At 30.9% G+C, this 21,734-nt stretch overlaps 1 long non-coding RNA gene across 2 annotated transcripts in view; it reads right to left on the bottom strand.

The window, feature by feature from the left end:
- LOC143048056 (uncharacterized) overlaps positions 1 to 21,734 on the bottom strand; it is a 78,437-nt gene that overhangs the window by 12,610 nt on the left and 44,093 nt on the right. For both annotated transcript variants that reach the window (XR_012969729.1, XR_012969728.1), the window contains one exon: positions 11,201 to 11,329. This is a non-coding gene — a long non-coding RNA (uncharacterized LOC143048056). The remainder of the gene's footprint in view (positions 1 to 11,200; positions 11,330 to 21,734) is intronic.

The raw sequence follows: 21,734 nt of genomic DNA, 5'->3' as shown, positions 1-21,734 counted from the left end.
CTGTCTCAAAAAGTCTATACTTATGATCTACCTTAATAAAGGATGGCTGCTTTCAATGAGAGTAACGTCAGCCCCCTGATCGATGTCATAAAAGGATGGCGGCTGATATCCGGGTGTGTAGCGTTCACCAATATATTGATGTCATTGATGTCTAACAGGTAATGGAGTTGCGAAATTCACTCTCCGATGCCATTGATTGCGGATGGTTATATCCTAGGAAGTTATGTCATGAACTAGGTAAATTCAAGTGTTGCCAGTCAAATAATACCCGACGGAGTTTCGTCCATCACTGGATCTATGTTATTGATAACAGACGGTTGATAATCGATTTTGGACATAGTGTATAATAACAAAGAAACAGCTACATGTAAAATATAGTCTCGTAAATCAGTCAAACAACGGAATATAGGCTAAACTATTGAATAATTTTGCAATGGTTACTTAACCTTTTCCCGCTCTTAAAACCTGATTAATTTGACATATTAGATTTATATGAAATATCTGCAATTTCCAGCCAATATGTGCAGAAAATTGTGCACAGGAAAGCTTAAAGCATATGATCATAATATTTGTTGAGTATTATCCTTTAAAAATAAGTCCACACAGTTGGTCTACAGAACATATGTCTACAGCATTGAAAGACCATTAGTAAATTTAAGATTTAGGTAACATATCCGATTATTGCAGGTAAAAGTACAAATACTATGTTAAGATTTCAAAAAATGCTGATTTACAGTCTTTAAAAGGATATTAGTCTTTTAAGTCGTTGATTTGCCATGTTTCTAACTTTTAAATTGCATGTGTTGTCTATAATCTCGCTAAATAGAGCGGAATAAAACAAACTTGACCAAACGATTTCCTGTTCAAAATATTAAAAATAAAATAATTACATTCTCATTTATGGCTTCAATGATGTTTCGCATGTCGGCCGTGAAAATGTTATTTTCCTCCACTTCTCAAAATCATATTAAAAATAATGCATACATAACAGCCAATCCAGTTCTTGGATTTCTTGAGTCAAAATATGAATTCCCTTAATTCTTGAATACAATTATTATGTTAAATATTTGACTTTTAACATTGGGACTAATGATTATATACTGGTTTATTTATTCCATATTTTTAATTTTAGTTTACTACTGTACTTGTCAGTTATTCCAGACTATGTATATCCACGTGAATTTGCCAAAAAAAAAAAAAAAAAAAAACAAGCTCAGGATGCCTTGGATCGGGTTTACATTACATAAAATGAATAATTAAAAAATGAAAAAACATATTAGGATTCAAAAGTAAAAATGAAAACAAATAATGGGTAAAAAATGAAGAATTGAACTAACTGGCCTAAACAATTAATTATACAGAAATGACAAGTTAGTCCGAAACTCATTTATATGCTTTATTTTCGAAACAACATGAACTATTTGTGCTTTCGACATGTCTAAAAAGTAGTTTTAGAAGCAGTAACTGTACCAAGTCAGGAATACAATAGTTGTTATCCATTCGTTTGGTGTGTTTGAGCTTTTTGGTATTGCCATTTGATTAGGGACTTTCCTTTTTTGATTTTTCTCTGAGTTCAATATTTTTGTGATTTTACTTTTTCTCTACAATATGACAAATTTGATTAGTAGAGCAAACACATAAAAGATTGAAACATTACGAAATTAGGTCAAATTAGGTTAAACTTGTATCACGATGGAATGACAAGATGACACATTAAGTGCAGTCTGTGGCTTGGTCATTATTACACTTTGTAAAACCTCAATATCTTTATTTGAGGCAGAAGTGACAGCGAAGTAATATCTAAACGTATACTAGAAAACAAAACAAAGAACTCTATAGCAATTGTCATTACATGTAAAGACAACTTCCTACGACTTATGACATGACAAACACGTTTTATAATTTATGTGGCAATTAATTAAAAAATCTGTGTGAAATTTGACAATTTTATTTTTGATAAATAAAACTTTGCATTTATTACATTCTTTAAGTATGAAAACACATTTAGTCTGAGAATTTGAACAAACCAATCTGTTTTCAGTCAAATTTAATGTTTGAAAAGGAAAGGGCTATGTAAAAAATCATCAATGGTAGCAGGCTTTTCACCTACAAAAGTCTCATCAGTGACACGCAACTAACCAAAAAGTACTAGTATACAAAGAAAATGGTGTAAATTAAGGTACATAAAGATCAATTTTAGATAAATGGTAAAATAAAAATTATCATGCAATAATATGGGTTTGTAATAAAACTAAGCCACATATGCCAGTAAAGAAAGCCTTAGAATTGGAAAGGATTTATACCAAATATAAATTACACGAGCGTTATAAACTTGATTTAAATGGATTTTTCACTTCTTTTTATCGGTACATCATTGAGAAATGGACTGATAGTTATGGTTCTTGACAAAAGAACTATGGGTAATTATTACATATATGATATTAGATACTCTTGATTGCGTCCCTTTTTCTCCAATTACAAGTAAAGTGTTAAATGGTCTTGTAAAGCGCGGGTAAAGTTACATGATCTTATCGCGGCTTCATATTGTCATCATCACATCGTACAAGTTGTTTATAACCTTTGTTGGATTCGGGTTTCATATCTTTATGGAATGATTTTTTTCGACTTTAGATCTTATCACAATTTTACAATATGGAACTCTCATATGTCATGTCTAGAAAATTATATTATTTACTTGTTAACATATGTCCAAATTAGGAATTATTAATAAGGCTTTCATTACTTTTCAACAAGACAGCATACAATTTCTGACAAAACATTATAAATGAATACAATAAAATTGTTGAAATGGAAATAAAAGTATAATGTAATAAAAATTATATTACATACTTAATTTTGTACTATGTTCCCTGGGTCACTCTCCGCCTTCATACTAGGTCTGTCTAACCTTCACATAATATGTAACATTTATAAGAGTTGAATAAGTTTGAATCGCTCATGAAATTTCTTTGGTTTCAATAGTAAAAATCCCTATTTTTTTGTGTGAGTATTAATTTTATTTTTTATACCGGTCTCACTGTTTTTGAGGTTATTGCTATTCTCCAAGTCAATGTTTGTTATTGATCCTCAGTAAACAACTGTTTCCTATATCATTTGTTTCGTTGTCTTTCTGTTAAGTTGTGAGTCTTACAAAGAATTTCAGGTTGTAAATCATATTTGTCTTCGAATTTTTGAAGACTATGTGTGTCTGTTACCTATATCATTTGTTTCGCTGTCTTGCTGTTAAGTTGTGTGTCTTACAAAGAACTTCAGGTTATTACATCATATTTTTCTTGAATTTATATAAATAATGTCTAAAGACTATGTGTGTTTGCTTAACAAAGAATATTGCCATTCTTTACTATAGTATTAATGAATGGGTATTTTTATAATGGCCCTGTTATATGTCCAAGGTCTGTAATAATGGTCGAGGAAGTCTGTAATGGCCCGAGGCAACGCCGAGGGCCATTACAGACATCCGAGGCCATTATTACTGACCAAGGACATATAACAGGGCCATTATAAAAACACCCATTTCTTAATACATTTATTAACCAACTGAAAAAAGTGTATGTGTTGCTGCCAACTTGATGTACTCTCTGACTCTTTTAATGACAGTTAAGTTTGAAAAAAAAAAAAAAATTGTACTTCACCATGATCAAGCTTTAAATATACCAAATATCCAAAATATTAAGTTGAAAGAGGTTATGTGTTGAAAAAACAGGATGAACAGTGATCCCTTTATATGGTTCTTTAATGTTTGTTGCTGGTTACTAAATTAAATAAAATACAAAAAGGTATTATACTCTTTACAGCTTAATTTTATTAACTTTATTAAAAACCCTATCTGGGCTTAATACAGACAAGCTGGGCATTAATACAGGGCCATTACAGAAAAAACAGGGCCATTACAGAAATAACAGGGCCATTACAGAAAAACAGGGCCATTACAAAAAAACAGGGCCATTACAGAAAAAACAGGGCCATTACAGAAAATATGTTATTTTTAATAACCAGTCATTTTTGGCAATAATGTACTTAGTTGGTTAATAAAGTTTATTAATATATCGTTTTATATTTTTTTTATATATCATTGAAAAATATTAATAGGAGAGATTACATTATACCCATTCTAAGTTATTGCATTCTGAAAGGTATCTCGTTTTTTTTTCTGTAAATTAAAAGTTAAAATTTTCAAATCAATAAAGTTCTTCTAAACTCAGGCATAGATGGCATAAGTCAGATTTGGAACAACTATTTTGAGTTTTGGGTATTTAATGCTCTTGTTCTGAGTCGAGTGCCAATTATCAAGGAAAAAACTCGTCTGAATGGCATAATAAGTTATACGCTTGGTATCTTTAATGAGTTTACCCTATGAAAATTTATTGAAACAATTTTGGGAAATTAATTATACAATACGTATAGAATATTGCATTGGTGATTTCTATGTTTAACCCAAATAGCAGCTTCAATGTATTAGCATCCATCTTGCAATTAACGATAGACTTATTTAACGAAAATACTGTTCTTGAAATTTAAGTGAGAAATCAATTTATTATTAATTACTGTTTATGCCAAAGTACAGATTGTTTACATTTCCAGTTTGATATCATTGAAATTAATATATCTTTAGAGTCATTCATTTATCACATTAGTCATAAATTCATCTTTTTATACTTGGCAGTGTGATAATGGAAAATATTTGTCAGTATAGATGTGCAAAAGTTTTCTTTAATATAAAACAGTCGTATTTTTGTGCTAACGAGACAATTGTGGCTTCTGTACGGTCAATTTCTCTGGGATCACAGGGGACACGTTTTTATTAGGACCGAGCCGACAATGTATTAGACAATCCAATCAAAAGCCGAACGCCTAATTTACAAACAATGACTGGGAAATTAGATTCTATTTGCAGGTCCCAACGCAAATCTATTCAAGGGGAATTCGTGACTTGCCTGCAAAATTTGTTTTCTCTAAAGACCGTTATGGTTGTTAAAGCAATAAAGACGAATTAGTCAGCTTTTGTAGTACGGCTTACAATGACATTTGAACGAACAAGTGATTTAAAAGAAACGTTTCTTGTCTTGATGTAGTTCGATGTTGTTAGCTACGGTACACATTTATCTAGGAATTTTGTTCAGAAACTTTTACTGATCGTCTCATAAATTGGCCTGAAAACCATGGTATAGACTACAACACATCAATTAGATTACAGGCAAATACTGACAAATCTCCTAAAACACCCTTATACTGTTTAAATGAGCTCTGTTCAATAATTTCATTGTAACATAAATTTCAATCAGACAGGCCTCCTAAAGAATCCTCAAATTCCTTGGATAGCCGTAATTCATGTTGATAGCCAATAAAGGCAATTTTATTGCATTTTGTGCACGTGTTGGAAATAATTAAGATTTCGTTGTAATTATAAGTTTTAGATGCGGTTTGGTTCTGAAACGTATAATTTATCAATTTAGAAAACGAACAGTGTGCTTCTGTGCGGTAAATCCTCTGAATTTAACTAGCATGATCACACTAATTATCCCGACTCGTTAATTTACCGTATTTGGATTCTGTCATAAGAAATGAAAAATCACTTTTATTAGTTAGTTATATTGACTCATCAGATACTGACATGATAGAATGGCTGCTTTAACTTTATGGTTTTAGCAAAAAGAATGGGAAAAAAAGATTGAATTAAATAATCTTATTTAATAGTACATATTTTATGATGGCATCGTTACACACAATTCTATATTTCTTATGTGTACATTTTTCGTTTAATGTTATGTTGCATAAGGAAAAACAACACATCAATCTGATTTTACAACGATGATTAAACATGCAATTTTAAAAATGGAAATATGACTTCTCCAAGAAATAGTTGGTTCTCTCCCTTTTACCGAATGATACATGTACGGTTCTCTTCCTTTTACCGAATGATACATGTACAGTTCTCTCCCTTTTACCGAATGATACATGTACGGGAAATTTCGAATATATCTGTTGATGTGAAAAACACAAATATGATATTTTAAGTGAAACTGTTGTATCTTTCATGTTATATTATAGGCCTTAATTTTTGGATCAATGACATTTTATTATGTCAACAAATGTTTAACGTTCGGGAAATTATATATAATTTGACGATAACAATGGAAATATACGTTTAATCTATTTATTCGTAAAACTATTGCCTCTTTGTGACTAAGTATTCTATCCTTGATGACGTATTAAGATAAAATATCTGTCTGATATTCCAGGGTGATATACCTAATTACTTCCTATTTTATCAAACTACGATATAATTAGGAGGCCATGATCGAGACGGGTTAGCTGAGGACAGGCAATATGCTTGTGGATGTAGTTATGCAAAATACGAAGTTATAAAAACAATATAACCCAATTGATGACTTAAATGATTTGGGTAAGGTTTATATATATATATATATATCAATCCAATACGGTTTTATCATTTCAATTTGTATTCATTAAATACGTTTAGTAATATGAAAAGTCTTTAAAGACATCATGTCTAAAATTGAGAAAAAGTCACAAAAATACCGAAACTCCGAGGAAAATCAAAAACGAAAACTCTCGTATCAAATGGCCAAATCAAACTCTCTAACACATCAAACTAATGGATAACAGCGTCATATTTCTGACTTGATACAGGCATTTTCTATTGTAGAAAATGATGCATTAAACATGGTTTTATAGCTAGCTAAACCTCTCACTTGTATGACAGTCGTATAATATTCTTAGAAGTGAGTACCGTCACAGACGTCATTGTAACATTACTTTACATTGGCATTGGCTTCATATCTACCCTATCTTTATTCATTTAAAAAACTTTCTTCGCACAGATGACCTAGTCCGATTAAGAAACAATCCTTAAATTATCGATAAATGAAGCAGATCTTTTACAAATTACTTTACATATTGATGGCTGTCGGAACCATATGTTTATCATTTTTTTAACTAACTTATATGCATGACATATGCTGTTACAATATATGACAACATTTTCCGTTTATTATCATTTAAAGTGTAAACTTGTTTCATTTTTTATAATATGAGTTGCAAAAGTTGTCAATTTACATTGAACAAAAGATTTTAAGAATTAAAATAATTTAGGCAACAACCATTTTCTTATCGGGGGGGGGGGGGGGGCCTGGGATTTTTATTGTGTTCATATTTTTTTTTCAGAACATTCCTCCGACAAAATATTTTTTTTCTTATGAGAAGGAAAGCAAAATTTTTTTTAAGAATTAAAATAATTAAGGCAACAACCATTTTCTTATCGGGGGGGGGGGGGGGGGGGGCCTGGGATTTTTATTGTGTTCATATTTTTTTTTCAGAACATTCCTCCGACAAAATATTTTTTTTCTTATGAGAAGGAAAGCAAAATTTTTTTTCCTATAATGTGGAATAGAAATACAATTTTTTTTTTCACAAAACCATAAAATTAACATAAAATTCATTTTAATTTTTTAATTGATGTAAAATGGAAAGTGCATGGCTCTGTCTATATCCTGGCATTGGCTGTTGTCTCAGTTGGTTTTTTTTAGCCCACTTTCTACATTATGATATCCTCGGAGTCCGTCATACAGGTATCCTTAAATTTTAATACTGCAATTGAAGTGGCCACAATTGCCATATGTAATGGCAAATCGTGAGTAGCTCCAACTTATAAAAATCCACGGGTTCCAACTATGATAATTGACATTCCATTGAAAAAAGTGGTATAAAGAATGATACAAACGGAAACTACTACCAGTATACAAGTCTATGTCATACACAATCAGGGCTATCTTAAAAGACTGCTTATGATACCATATCTATTCCTGTTATAAAAGGACCATTTCATGTTTATAATAGTTGCAGTTTTAAGTATGGTCTTACAGTAGTAATTAACATATATATGCGGGAGATTTGGAATTCTTATAAATATTTCTGGATCAAACACTATTATAGGAACATACAAAAAGTGATAAGGTATAAAGATCTATAAATAGAAATCTTAGCTTAATCTGTATACTGGACAGATGTTTATAATCTGCTGTTTCACTGTCTCGTCTGTTGTTAGTTTCACCATTCTCAAATTCAGCAGTGCAAAAAAAAAAAAAAAATTGTCAAGCAGGTGACAGCATAAAATTTTTTTCAACTTCAGTGCAAAATATATATATTTTTTTTTCGGTCAGCTAGGCCATCAAAATATTTTTTTCAAAAAAATCCCAATTTTATTTGCAAAGACAGCACTTTCTCTTTACAAAAACTACAAAACACAACAAGGCCTTCAACAACAAGCAAAACCCATACCCTATAGTAAACTATAAAAGTTCGCAGCATAACAGAATGTGCAATCAAGTATATAGAAAACTAAAGGCTTATTTTATACTGAAACATTAAACGAAAATCGATTACAACCGACATCAATAATAAAACTTCAAAAAGGGTAAAGGTAACCTAAAAAAAAGAAGACAAAAAGTGCCGGTTGAAAGATTGGCACTTACATGTAATGAAAACTAGTCCATCTTTCATCTTTTACAGAAACCTAGACTTAAATAGCATTCAAAACACATCCATAAAATTTAGTATACTGACATCATTATCTGTCTAAAAAAAGGCCTTATCTTCTGCAATGTCATTATATATGTATTGACAAGATTGAAATCTTGATAGCAATACTATGATATGTCATGTATTAAAATATAAAAAATAAAACTAATGTAAGTATCGATAAAAACAAAATCAAAGATATTACTACATTGATATATTTATAACCGTTAAGAACATTTTTATTCAATGGAGCAACAATTTTACATAATAGTTTCTGAATTTGCGACCTTAAATCACAACATCACCGTTAAATACGATGTGATATCCTATTGGTGATAGAGTTTCTACAAACACAGCCAAAACTCCAAGTCAAATGGTTGTATCAATAAGAGAATTTAGCAAATGTTGTTTAACATGTCTTGGGGACGAAATCCCCGACTCAATAATTTACCAGTTACATATAACGATTGTCATTATTGAGATCTATAGATATAAAACTCTCCTGAAAAGAAGTGTATACAGTAAAAAGGGTTCCATTATACAATATGCAACGAATACTTCGTTTCTTTTGTCGTTAATTTAATATGCATTTTTTTCTTGTGATTTTGATGTATCCAAACATGAAGAAAAAGACACCTAGAATATTTTATTGCATTAATTCAAACTCAGTTTGAAGAAGTAACTTTTACAATGTCATTGATATATATTTTTTTCATTTAATATACCACAGGAAGGAATATTCCTGCACGTTAAAACTGTTATTCCCTGAAAGTATTGCATCTGTCATCAATGAAGAAAATAATTGTCAGAACTCGATAACTGCGTGGAACGAAAATACATGTCACGGCATTTTATATTTTTATGAGAAAAAAAAATGATCTAAAGATCTATCGAATTTCGTAACTAATATGTCTATGTAATTATTTGTGCGAATGTCATCCTATAGATGTGTTTGGTTTGTTTGAGCTTTTCATTTTGCCTTTTTCGTTGGATTTCAGTATTTTTGTGATTTCACTTTTCGAAAGTGTTGAAAGTGATTTGATAATGTTGTCAAAAATGAGAAAAATGTGTCTGGTTTTCAAATTCTAAATATTTGATTACTTTAAACACTACAGATACGTGTTTTTTTTCTAAAATAATAAAATTCCATGCATTGAATGCGACTTTTGGAAGAGAGACTTTCATATGATCGTGCAAGCGTCTATTATTTGATTGACCCGGACGTGAAAATCACTCGGAATATTGCAAATTTTCTGCTTTGTGTTAATGCCGCAATTACACAAACAGAATTTACGCACTAATGAACCGTTAATATAAAGTTACGGCTTCTCGTAATTCCGTCCTCTGGGAACTCTAATTTGGCGTATTCGACTTGTGGGTAGTGTAACAAAATTACGGACAATAATGACCGATGTTGGTCATCAGACGAAACTAGAACAGCTGTTATTCTTTGACAAATAACGGGTTATATCTTAATTCTTGTCAATTTTGATCTAAATCAATTAGAAGTTTATCTGCCTCTAAACCAAAAGATCAAATCCAAAGCTTTATATTGATTTATTTTAACACTAAGTTGTCATTTATATAATTGCATCGTTTACTGGGAAATTTGAGGGTTAATGGAACTGCTCTTGTGCTTAGAACGACCTATGAATGAAGATATATGTAAATATTCTACAAGATATGTAGTTTTCATTAGAATTTTCCAATATAGTTTCTTTTTGTTTAAAAGAAAGTTGTATATGATAAAAAGATAAAATAAAAAGTTGCGTTCGAATCTTGTAACTATATAGATAACAATCGCGCAATTGGTCTTACTTGTTTGTTCTCTACAAATTAAGCAAGATTAAAAAAAAATATATATTGCAAAGGTTTTCAAACAATGTAGCTTAGTACGGGATGCTTTCAAGGCAACATTTTTTTAAAACAACAAGTGTGACTTGTGTTCATACTTTGCTTACAATTGCATGGTTATTGTTGATCTCATATTTTATAGTTTTCTTTGTTTGATTGATCCCCAACTTGTTTAGGTTAGATATTATTATCAATTTAATTTGTCATGTACGTTAAGATTGCATTTGTTCAGCAATTTGGTTTGTTGGGTGATGTCTTATTTATGTTGTGTCAAGTTCATCTGAATATATGATGCACATTTTGGAAGAAGCAAGCCTCTGGGTGCTTGATTTTCTCGCTGTTTTGAAGTTCTTTTTGATGGCCGTTGACTGTCTATTTGTTGTTGACACATTCCCCATTTCCGTTCTCAATTGTATGGTACAATACGTTTGCAGCCTTACCAAGTCAAGATACGTCAGTTTCATTGGATAAATGTATTAAAACATTTACTGTTCAAAAACATCATGTTTCGGAAGACAGATTTGAACAATCGGCATTATTCTGTTGTTTCCCAAGATATCATGACTTTTGAGGTGTTTTTTTTTTGTAATTAATTTGACAAAATATCAAATTTAAAGTGATCAATAAAAATACAGATATAAAACATAAGTCAGATTTTGACATTAAAATGAAAATGTTTTGTAGTCCAGTCATGCTAGAGGAACCTGACAAAACATGAAAAAATATTGATAATTTATAAAAATGATGAATTAGGTGACACCTTTTTATAAATATATAAATTACTTACACATGTATTGATGACTATTCTGTCAACAGGTGCGCCTTGAAGTGACCGCTTCTCATCAGTATTCATACCAAATCGCCAGGAAAACACCATAATTCCACGTTTAAGTTGTCTTATAGTGAAGCATCATACCTGAAAATTTCAAATGGTTAAAAATTCAGATTTAATGACATATATATCGAATCTAAATGTAATTATTCAAATGAACCGTCAAACAAATGCACAAATCATTGCATGAAGATTGTAAACCTGTCAAATATATATTGATAATGATTTTTGTTGTAAATGCAACTTTAAATACACGTGTAAAAATCACTTCAATTTATTTTTATTTGGTTTAACTTTGCAACCGTAATTTATAGATAGACAGAAAGAGTTTCTTGCAATTGCAACGAGTAAAAACTTTGAAGGAAATTAGACTTTGGACAATGGTTTTTCATATAACCACATGTTTAACTAAAAAAAGGCCGATATTACTATTATGGTATAATCTTGTGTAATATGTCTTTAAAGGAATATTATTATTCCCCATTCGTTTTGAAAATGAATTGATTGTTTTATTTTTCATGCCATTTTCTGTACATTTATTCAGATTCATAGCAGTCACACTTCCGGTACCATATACAGAACTACAATGTACCACATGGATGATGATATTACACAAATTTGATAAATAAATACAAATTAAACAGCACTATCTTATAGATAAGGTATGGTAAAAAGAAAATCAGGTTCATAGGCTTTCCAAGACTGTGCATGTTTCAAACCATCAGATATCTGTATGATTTCCAAAACATTAATAGTTTAACCATCAACTTATGAAAAACTCTGATTTAAAGAATAGTTATCAAAGGTATCAGGATTATAATTTAGTATGCCAGACGTGCGTTTCGTCTACACAAGGTTCATCAATGACGCTCATAACTTGACGTCAGGGCCTTACATGCTTAGACAAGTCAGGGAAATATGTTTTTCATAATTTTGTTGATTTTTTTATAGTAATTTGGCATTTGTCTTTCGCCCTCAGAATCATTCCGCTTCAAGAACAAATGAAAGATATTACAATGACATTAACATTGTCTAATAGAATGTTCAAAGGACTTGTTTGTAAGGATATATCTGCATATTTTGAACTTGCAGTATAACAACAGGCAATGTAAGAAGAAATGCGAAGGTGTAACATAACTATCTAACTACTAGATAAAAAAAACCAAATATTGCTAAATGTAAATACATATATTTAAAATGTGTTTGATCCTAAGTATCTTTTTGATTTTAATTTTCGACAAATTAAATATGTAGTGGGAAAGCTGATTTAGTTTTCCCATCGTGTGAATAATAAATGGTTATAAAATGTTCAAAGCACCTTATGACATAAAACTGTCTGGTATAGATCATAGTTGGTGCAAAGAAGCTGAATTCTTTTAAATTGAGTTCAGACGGTAATAAAAATGATAAATTATACAATAGACAAAATAAAATACAAAATATGTTGCTTTAAAACAAAAGTCAAAAGATGAATAAATATTCTTTTTCAAAGCAAAGTAAATATTGAACAAACATGACACAATGAAACAATTGCAGCATATGTTAGAGTCACTATGGAAAGATTCGATCACGGTCCATTATACTCTTGTTAAATGCATACATTGTTCCTTGTCAATAAAAGTACAACTTTATCCTTGCAAGATGGATATAATAGAGAAATGTTACACACATGTTAGTGTTAGTATGGATATTATCGGCCCAGCATGATCCTAGTCAAAACTCAATCAACTGTTGTAATCTTCTTATTTTTTTAAATTATCGATACAGGTGTTAGGCCAAGAAACTTGCGGTAATGTATTCCGCCTTTAAGTTTCATTTCATTTATTTTCTAGCCTCTCGAGGAATAGAATTTACAATAAAATCTTTTTTTCATTTGAACTACAACAAGTAAATTGCGTGGTATTGTACAATATAGCAATGAAACTTTCAATTAAAGACGGAAATTTCATCGTTTTTTTCTTCAGTTTCACAAAAAATACGCACGCAACGAGTAAAAAATATAGATGGGAGAAATTCGTTTGCCACTCTGTGAACTATAAAATTTGGCAAGTATTTCTTAATTAAATCGAGCTTATGCAATATTACCCTAGTCTGGAAAAAATATGATATATTTTTGAGCACCAGTTTGTCATTACATTATTCAAGATTTGTAAAAGTAGTTAAATATTCTTTAAAATTATTATTTTTCTGTCTCTGTCTCTGCCGGAATTTAATGATGAAAATAATGATTAAACTCAAATGTATCTTGGTATGCACTTTTAGGCTTATAAATGCTGATAAATACCTCCAAAAAAATCCTCAACGATAATTAACATCATTGATAGTATAATAATACAAAAAAACAGAAATGAAAAAAATAATTCATTAATAAATTGTAACTTTTATGTAAAATAAGGACAAAAAGAGAAAATTAAGTATGCCTTTTCATCATAATATTTAGCAAATTATTTATATAAATACTTGATACAAATCAGCCATGCTTCTTCAATATTATTCAATTAATATGGTTACTGAAGCTGGAAAAGGTTTTAACACATGCAGTCTTTTGTTTTTATTTAAGCATTGGAAATCAAGAATCACGTTTTTTAAATTATTCATAATATGAAGATTTTATACATACACACTGTATTTAATCTCATTATGTTCAGTATGCCACTTCTTTTTCTAATACGCTGGGGTAAACATAGTGAATATATAATATAATGTTCTGCTGTGAAGGCAAGGTACTCAATTAAATATAATGTGTTTTAACAACACAGGTTAATGAGCAATAAATTAATACATTAATAACATGAATGAGTTAGAGATTTACCGTCCCTTGTGTACCAAAACAATCTATCAAGTCTTTGAATGTTTTCATGGTGTTGCTGGTGGTTTGTGAATGGTGTACAATATTTCATGACTTTGATTGCCGTACATTGGTACAGAGATAATAAATACAAACAATAAATATTTACAATATGTACAAAACAAGTGAGAGAGATTAGTACATTAGTTAAAGCCAGGAGTACAAACACGAGTATAAATATTTTTTATAAAAGAGCAAAGCTTCTTCAGATTTGGTTTTCTTGTACTTGACATAAGTTCAGAGAATTAAAAAAGACGCTGTTACATTGATACTTCTCCTAAAATTAATTACAGTATACATGTATATAGTATTAGACAAAGGTAATTTTTTGGAACAAAATAATAAGAGATTCAAAAGCTATCAGATTATAAACAGGTGATGGCAATGCAACATGCAATAAACAGATTGAAACAACGGTATACGCAATAGTCTAAATTACCTTTTCTCATTAGAACGGTGGACAGAATAGGGCTAGCTACCCTTTTCTTAATAGAACGGTAGACAAAACAGGGCTAGCAACCCTTTTCTTAACAGAACGGTGGACAGAATAGGGCTAGCTACCCTTTTCTTAATAGAACGGTGGACAGAATAGGGCTAGCTACCCTTTTCTTTATAGAACGGTGGACAGAATAGGGCTAGCTACCCTTTTCTTAATAGAACGGTGGACAAAATAGGGCTAGCTACCCTTTTCTTAATAGAACGGTGGACAGAACAGGGCTAGCAACCCTTTTCTTAACAGACCGGTGGACAGAATAGGGCTAGCTACCCTTTTCTTAATAGAACGGTGGACAGAATAGGGCTAGCTACCCTTTTCTTAATAGAACGGTGGACAGAATAGGGCTAGCTACCCTTTTCTTAAAAGAACGGTGGACAGAATAGGACTAGCTACCCTTTTCTTAATAGAACGGTGGACAGAATAGGGCTAGCTACCCTTTTCTTAATAGAACGGTGGACAGAATAGGGTTAGCTACCCTTTCCTTAAAAGAACGGTGGACAGAATAGGGCTAGCTACCCTTTTCTTAAAAGAACGGTGGACAGAATAGGGCTGGCTACCCTTTTCTTGAACACCGGTGTACATAATAGTGCAAACTTCCTTTCTTTAAAAACTTTACCCTATAAAAAGGACATTCATTGTCACTAGTTTTCAATTTCTTTTTATGCATTTGATGTAGACAGGGCTAGTTCAGATCAATACATATTTCATATTACCTCTTTTAGTATTTGTCTATACGTTTGTATTTCACGTTTGCAGTTCAACATAATAGAAAACCATTGAAATAACTCCACGGACAAATTTCAAAGTAATTTGAAAGAATTTATTTGAAAAGTTATTAAAAAACAACCATAAACAAATATTAAGATTTTAATCCAATTTACAGTTTCCTAAATAGTGCCCCTTGAGTACATTTCTTCTTAAGAAATTTTCCACTTGCTTTCACCTTAGTCTTCTGTGTCAATAGAGTATTCTTATCAGGCGTGCAATATGGGCGACATTAAAAGATTTCTATTCAACACTGGATGAAAAGATAAAATAGCTGTAGCACACGTGCGAGCTAGGACTAGATGATAAAACCGGATTTAAAAGGTCTGCAATAATACACCAGGACATAAAACGCAGTAGATTCGTACCTAGTTGGCTTATTAATTGTTTCATTATTTGTTCACTCAACAATAAAAAAGCAATTAATATTGATCTTTAAATGTGACTGTCCGTGTGAAAAGAAATATGTAACAATTTCATAACTATTTTGAAAATGGTCTGTAAACAAGAAAACCTGTGGTTAGTTTTATGTACTTCTAGATATATAACCTAAGACAATGATTGCCAAAAGTACAACAATATGTAGATATCTACTAATGACAAAAAGTTGTACAATTAAACATCAACAAGTCGCCGTTCAAAAGGAAGACGATCACATGGTTACAAGATCCCGCCTTAACTGGGTCAGACAAATGAAGTATGTATCAAGGATATTTAACGAGATTTCCACTGTCCCTATATACTATCTAGCAAAACCACAGCCAAGGAAACGGGCTTGGCAGAATCAGCGGGGAAAGAAGACCCTGTTCAGCTTGTATCTGGTGCCGATACCAGTCTTCCCTTAACACAAGACAGTGTAAACTCGTTTAATACCATCGAAGATATGTTGCTTTCCCTCATCCTTACTGCAATTGTCTGACGGTGGTTCAGGGATGTCGCCATAATAAGAACATGCCCTGATATATATTTAGAATTAACTAAGACATGTAAACACCATAGACTAAATAAAGAGGATCTCTGCGATAGGAAAACAGCAATAATACAGACAAAAAATATCAACAAAAATACCGAAGCCCCAAGTTTTTATTCAAAAAGGGGGAAGTCCATAAAATCTAATGCGACCGAATCATATCTCTGAAACCACCTGCAACGGAAACGCTTTAGTGTGAGAAGGTTGCTCACAAAACTCTCTGTATAATTCGAATTAGTTTTAAAACAAACGTTATACCAGATGGTTCTTAGTACAAACAAGTTATTTACTCAATCTGCTCCAATGAATCTTTATAAACAATGTCAGAATACTGTCATTGTTTGTAAGGGCAGTGACCACATGGTGCATTTTTATTTGTGAACGATTGTTTTTATTTGTTTATTTTGAATATGTATACAAGTTTTTCACCATTGCTATGTTTGTGACCATGATGTTGTTGTTCTCTCTTTGGTTTATAAATTTTGTTGTTCTCTCTTTGGTTTATAAATTTTGTTGTTCTCTCTTTGGTTTATAAATTTTGATACCCCCTTTTGGATCTTCAACTTTTTTCTATCGTCCTAGCCTAATTGCATTTCAAAACTAATTGTTGCTATTAGTTATCTTCTTTTCCTAGTTGAGTTTCGTTGATATCTTTTTCACAATTTCTTAAAGACATGCAAATATAAATGATTGCTACTGGGTTGATTATAAATTCGAAGCTAGGATTCATATACATAATAGTACAGACAGTTCAAGCTCGATTATTGAACTACAAAAAGTAATACTGTAATGTTTAGTAATTAACTTACTAAGGATATTCTCATAAATGTATTCCTATGCAGCTATTTTGGATCTAAATGAAAAACTACTACCCATATAAGGAGATATGTGGTATATATAGTTCAATGAAACAAAAGCTCTGTTACCCAATGTTACACACATCATCATGCAGTGGTTATATGGTTATCTATAATTGACATGCATTGATCTAATTCTACATATATGGAATGCCACGTTCGTATTTTTGTCCATGAGTTTTGACTTCTGAACGAAACGAAACATAGCCAATGCCCAACAATTTGCATTCTACACAGTGGTTAACAAGAGATTATGTAAGGACAACATTATTACTGGAATTTATCTAAAATTATGCCATCCTACACCATAATATCAACGGCTGCACTTTGAGTATTTTCTATACAGCAAAATAATAAACAGTGCCGAATGGTATGATCATGCGCTGCCAAAAGGTTAATAAGTACAAAGTTTCAATACAGGAAAATAAATCAGACTTTTTTCAGATTTGAATCAATTTGAACGCCATTGTCGACACCAGTACGATTATAATCATTATCAATTATTATTTTTTTTCAATAAGTAAATTTGATTATCAGTCTACAGTAAAGACATTAAAACATACATCCATTTTACGATGCTTACTTCAAATTTAAATTACTATGAACTCTTATAGGTTTACATATGTTATATGCAATACATATGTTCGACTAAGCATTCATCAACGAATTATTTGACATCTAGTAAACCAATACTATCATATACATGTACTCCCTCAAATTTCAAATACCGTACATAAAATTTCAGCAAATAGAAGAGAACACTCAAAGACTGTATAGCAAATGGGTCCCCAGATAAATAACTTAAAGGTAAAAACTTTTTTCTAGAAATAATTCAAATAAAATCTCTTCACAATTCTATAGTGATTTGATCAATAATTTTTGGCTGTATATACGTATGCCCAAAATACTGGCCAATGACCGATAAAATTGTCAGATTTGTTTTAGCTTTACATGTATCTGTATATTTAGCTACATATGAACTACATGTAGTTATACTGCATGACGAACATGACTACGTAAACATCACATTTAAAAGCCATCTTTTGTAGAATCATAATCTCTTGTGTACTCTTAATAAGTAATAATTATCTGTATACTCCCAGTTTAGTAACAGTTTATTAAAATAACACTAGGAAACTAATGTCTTTCCGCGATGCTCTGCTATATCCATATTTTTACCTATATTACGATTTATTTTCTAATAACCATGAAGGATTAAATTTTACAGATATATGGGAGGTATGCGTATTTTTATTACAAAAATGGCACTTTTTAACGCTAAGCATGATAAATAACGTGTGAAAAAGCTTATGTCTTCTGCAGTTAAATACCACATACGAAACGTTAATAGAAAATCCGCTGATATCATTTAGTGAATTTCGGTGGCACAAGAAGTTTAAGCAAGTGTATAACTGCTACAAAGATAAGAAGATCAAGAAAAGTGACACCATTCTAAATCGGTTACCGTTGGTCATTTTGCAAAGGGATTTTAAATGATATCTTCCTGAAATTAATTAAAAACAGCTTAATCCTACTGAGCATGGAATTGTTTGTCAAGACTGGCAAGAAATGCTGACGGATAGAAGAAAGATTCCGAACAAAAATTTGTTCATGCATATCAAAGATCCAGCTGTCTTCGAATAAAGGACCATGTGACAGCATGTCACAGAATTACGACACAAACGACAACGTACAGTTTTAATCAACTTCAGAAAGCAATACCTCGGTGGCATACCTTTTAAAACTATTATATGGAAAACCAGTGATATTCTTACTACATTGGTTTAGAATACTGAACAAGGGATAGATTCCTACGGAGATAAATTAAATTTATGTCTAATTGTGTGGAAAGTTCTAACAATATTGTGGGAAACAATCACTGGGATACCATAAGATCAAAACATTAAACATTTTAATGATTGATCCGATAATTTGTACTATTTTTAGTATTTTATACCAGTCTCAAGACATTTCTTTAGTTTTGCATTGTCAAAGGTTTATATCGTCATAACATGCATGAAATATTTGCCAATGAACGTGAAGCAATACACAATCAATCAATCATTCGAAAGTTTATACTTTTTCGTTGAGATCCTTTATTATATATATATATATATATATATATCAGTCTAAAGATTTGCACAACGGTACTGATATAAGATGTTATAATACGAAAATGTTGTTATTAAATCGTGCTGACAAATATTTCGGCTCAACAAATGGCCTTCTTCAAGTGTCACAAGTTTTAACAATACATATTTACATATAAACTTGAAAACTTGTGTGAATCAAACCAAGTACACGTTTTATAAGAAACCAGTTTAAGCATGTCAACAGCAACACCATATATTTGACCCGTACTCATCATTTTTCATACCATACAATTCTGTATTTTAATTATTGTTTTATAACCATATGGTACACAGCAAGATTAGAAGATGTTCAGGAGCATACTTTTTATTCAGGTGGTTGAAAAGTTATTTGGCTTTGTTCTAATGTTGGTTATTATAACTATACCATTTCATAGTTCAAAACAGCTTTTGTTGGTAAGTTTTCCTTCAAATAACGAAGTGACATTTCTTCTTTTTCACCTTTTCTGAGTCAAATTTTCACAACAATGTTTGTTTCCAACTAAACATATGGTTTAAATGAGAGGTACACAGAAGAAAACGTGTTAGCCTGTCAGCAACCGGTAATGTCTTGTTTGTTACAGTCCCGGAGATTTGTAAGGATTATTAGAAAACTCAGCTGTCATCTCTCTGAACGTTATTCGTTTTCTGTAGGGTTTGATAAATCGTGTGAAGGGCTTTGTTCTTTGGTGGATATTGATAACGTCGATTCTAGTTTGATGAATTGACACATTGTACCAAATGGTTATTTGATTGAAGCAATTTCAATTGCATGCCTTATTACCCGTTTAAACGGCGAAAAATATTGAAAATGAAAGATATATTAGTGAGAGATGACCATATACAGTAAATTAATTGAAATGTCGACCATAACAAAGGACAATGGCCGTTTTCAGTTTTTAGTGTCCGTTTCGGGTCATAGTCTCTAGTCTGGTCATTAGTTATCCATATCAAAGTTCAAGTTTTATCGTTAATTTCTCTATAAAATATATCTATCTAAAGCCAAAATGAATTAGTTGGCGAGCAGCGACGCGTTAACTCTTAATTTATAGATATTGGTTGTTCATATCGTGAAATTGTGCGGAAATATTAAACTGATATAGAATTGATAACGCGGTATTAAGTCCTATCATTAGAAAAAGGCCTTGTATTATTCACTATAATTGAACTCATTACATTTTGCCCTATAGTCATCATCAAATGTGTTCTTGTACTAATATGTCCTGCTTAGTCAAGTAGTAAAATTTGTTCTAAATAGAACATAATATTAAAGAAAGTTAAGTCTTTTTATAATAACTTAGGAAAAGTATTAAAATTTTCTACGTGAGAAAGTCGATATTTTTAATTCAGACATTATTAACATACAAAAGTAGCAATGCAGAACAGCGCAGCATATTAAAACATAATACATGTTGGTGATTAAATGTAACAAAAGAAAAAGCAGAATAAAAGAAGAAACTCCATTATCAAACCTAGGGAAAAGATAATTAAAAAAGTCAAGTGAAATTGATAAAACACTCCTTTTAAAGACAAAAATCAAAGGTATGTATCTGTTAGCTTACATGGATAATACCACATGACAAACAATATAAAAGCATACGCAACTGTTTAATATTCAACGACTTTATCTTTCCAACTTCACAAGAATGATATCAAAACTATTATAACTTAGTACACTAATCAGTAAAAGAAAATGCTAAATAAGCAAAAAGCAAATTACAAATTGTTTTACATTGTCATTTCGGGGCACTCAGTTTAAACATATTTTATTTGCTTAAATGTGCAAAAGGGATGAGATGCAACTTAATCAAACTTATATAGTCTTCTCCCATAACAATGTATAACAATATAATATTTACAAAGCATGCATACAAACAATAAATTATATATATATATATAAAATATTGGAACTGTGAAGAGATGGTGTGTGATGATGTGAATGGTTATACACAATATGCATGTATTTGCACTTTATAATATGCTATATTACACAATTAGATACCTCTTAGACTCTTTAATAAATTCATATACATGTACATTCTTTACAATTCTTTCATTTTCAACATTATTTGTAACAGAGTCATGAAAACCTGTAAACGGTCTATTCAAATTAAGAACATTTTCCAAATGATCGGTCACAGAAACGTCATATTTTCCTTAAATATTTTGGACTCTTGGTCACACAAATATCGTTAACAAAAAATATACATCAATTTTTTTTACAATATATGTATTTTAATTTTTATCTATGATATTATATGTATTGAAATGTAAGCGATGGTTATTTGTATATACAGATTTCGATAAATGCTCCCTATTTAAGATTAATATATCTTTTACTTCTTAGAGAATGCGCTTGCAATTCCTCTAGATACAATATATATCCACCTTGGACAAGTTATCTTAATTTGAGTTTTTGTAAGT

This window comes from Mytilus galloprovincialis, chromosome 10 (assembly GCF_965363235.1).
Source record: "Mytilus galloprovincialis chromosome 10, xbMytGall1.hap1.1, whole genome shotgun sequence".
Classification (NCBI taxonomy): Eukaryota; Metazoa; Mollusca; class Bivalvia; order Mytilida; family Mytilidae; genus Mytilus; species Mytilus galloprovincialis.
This window is presented reverse-complemented; position numbering and strand designations above follow the sequence as displayed.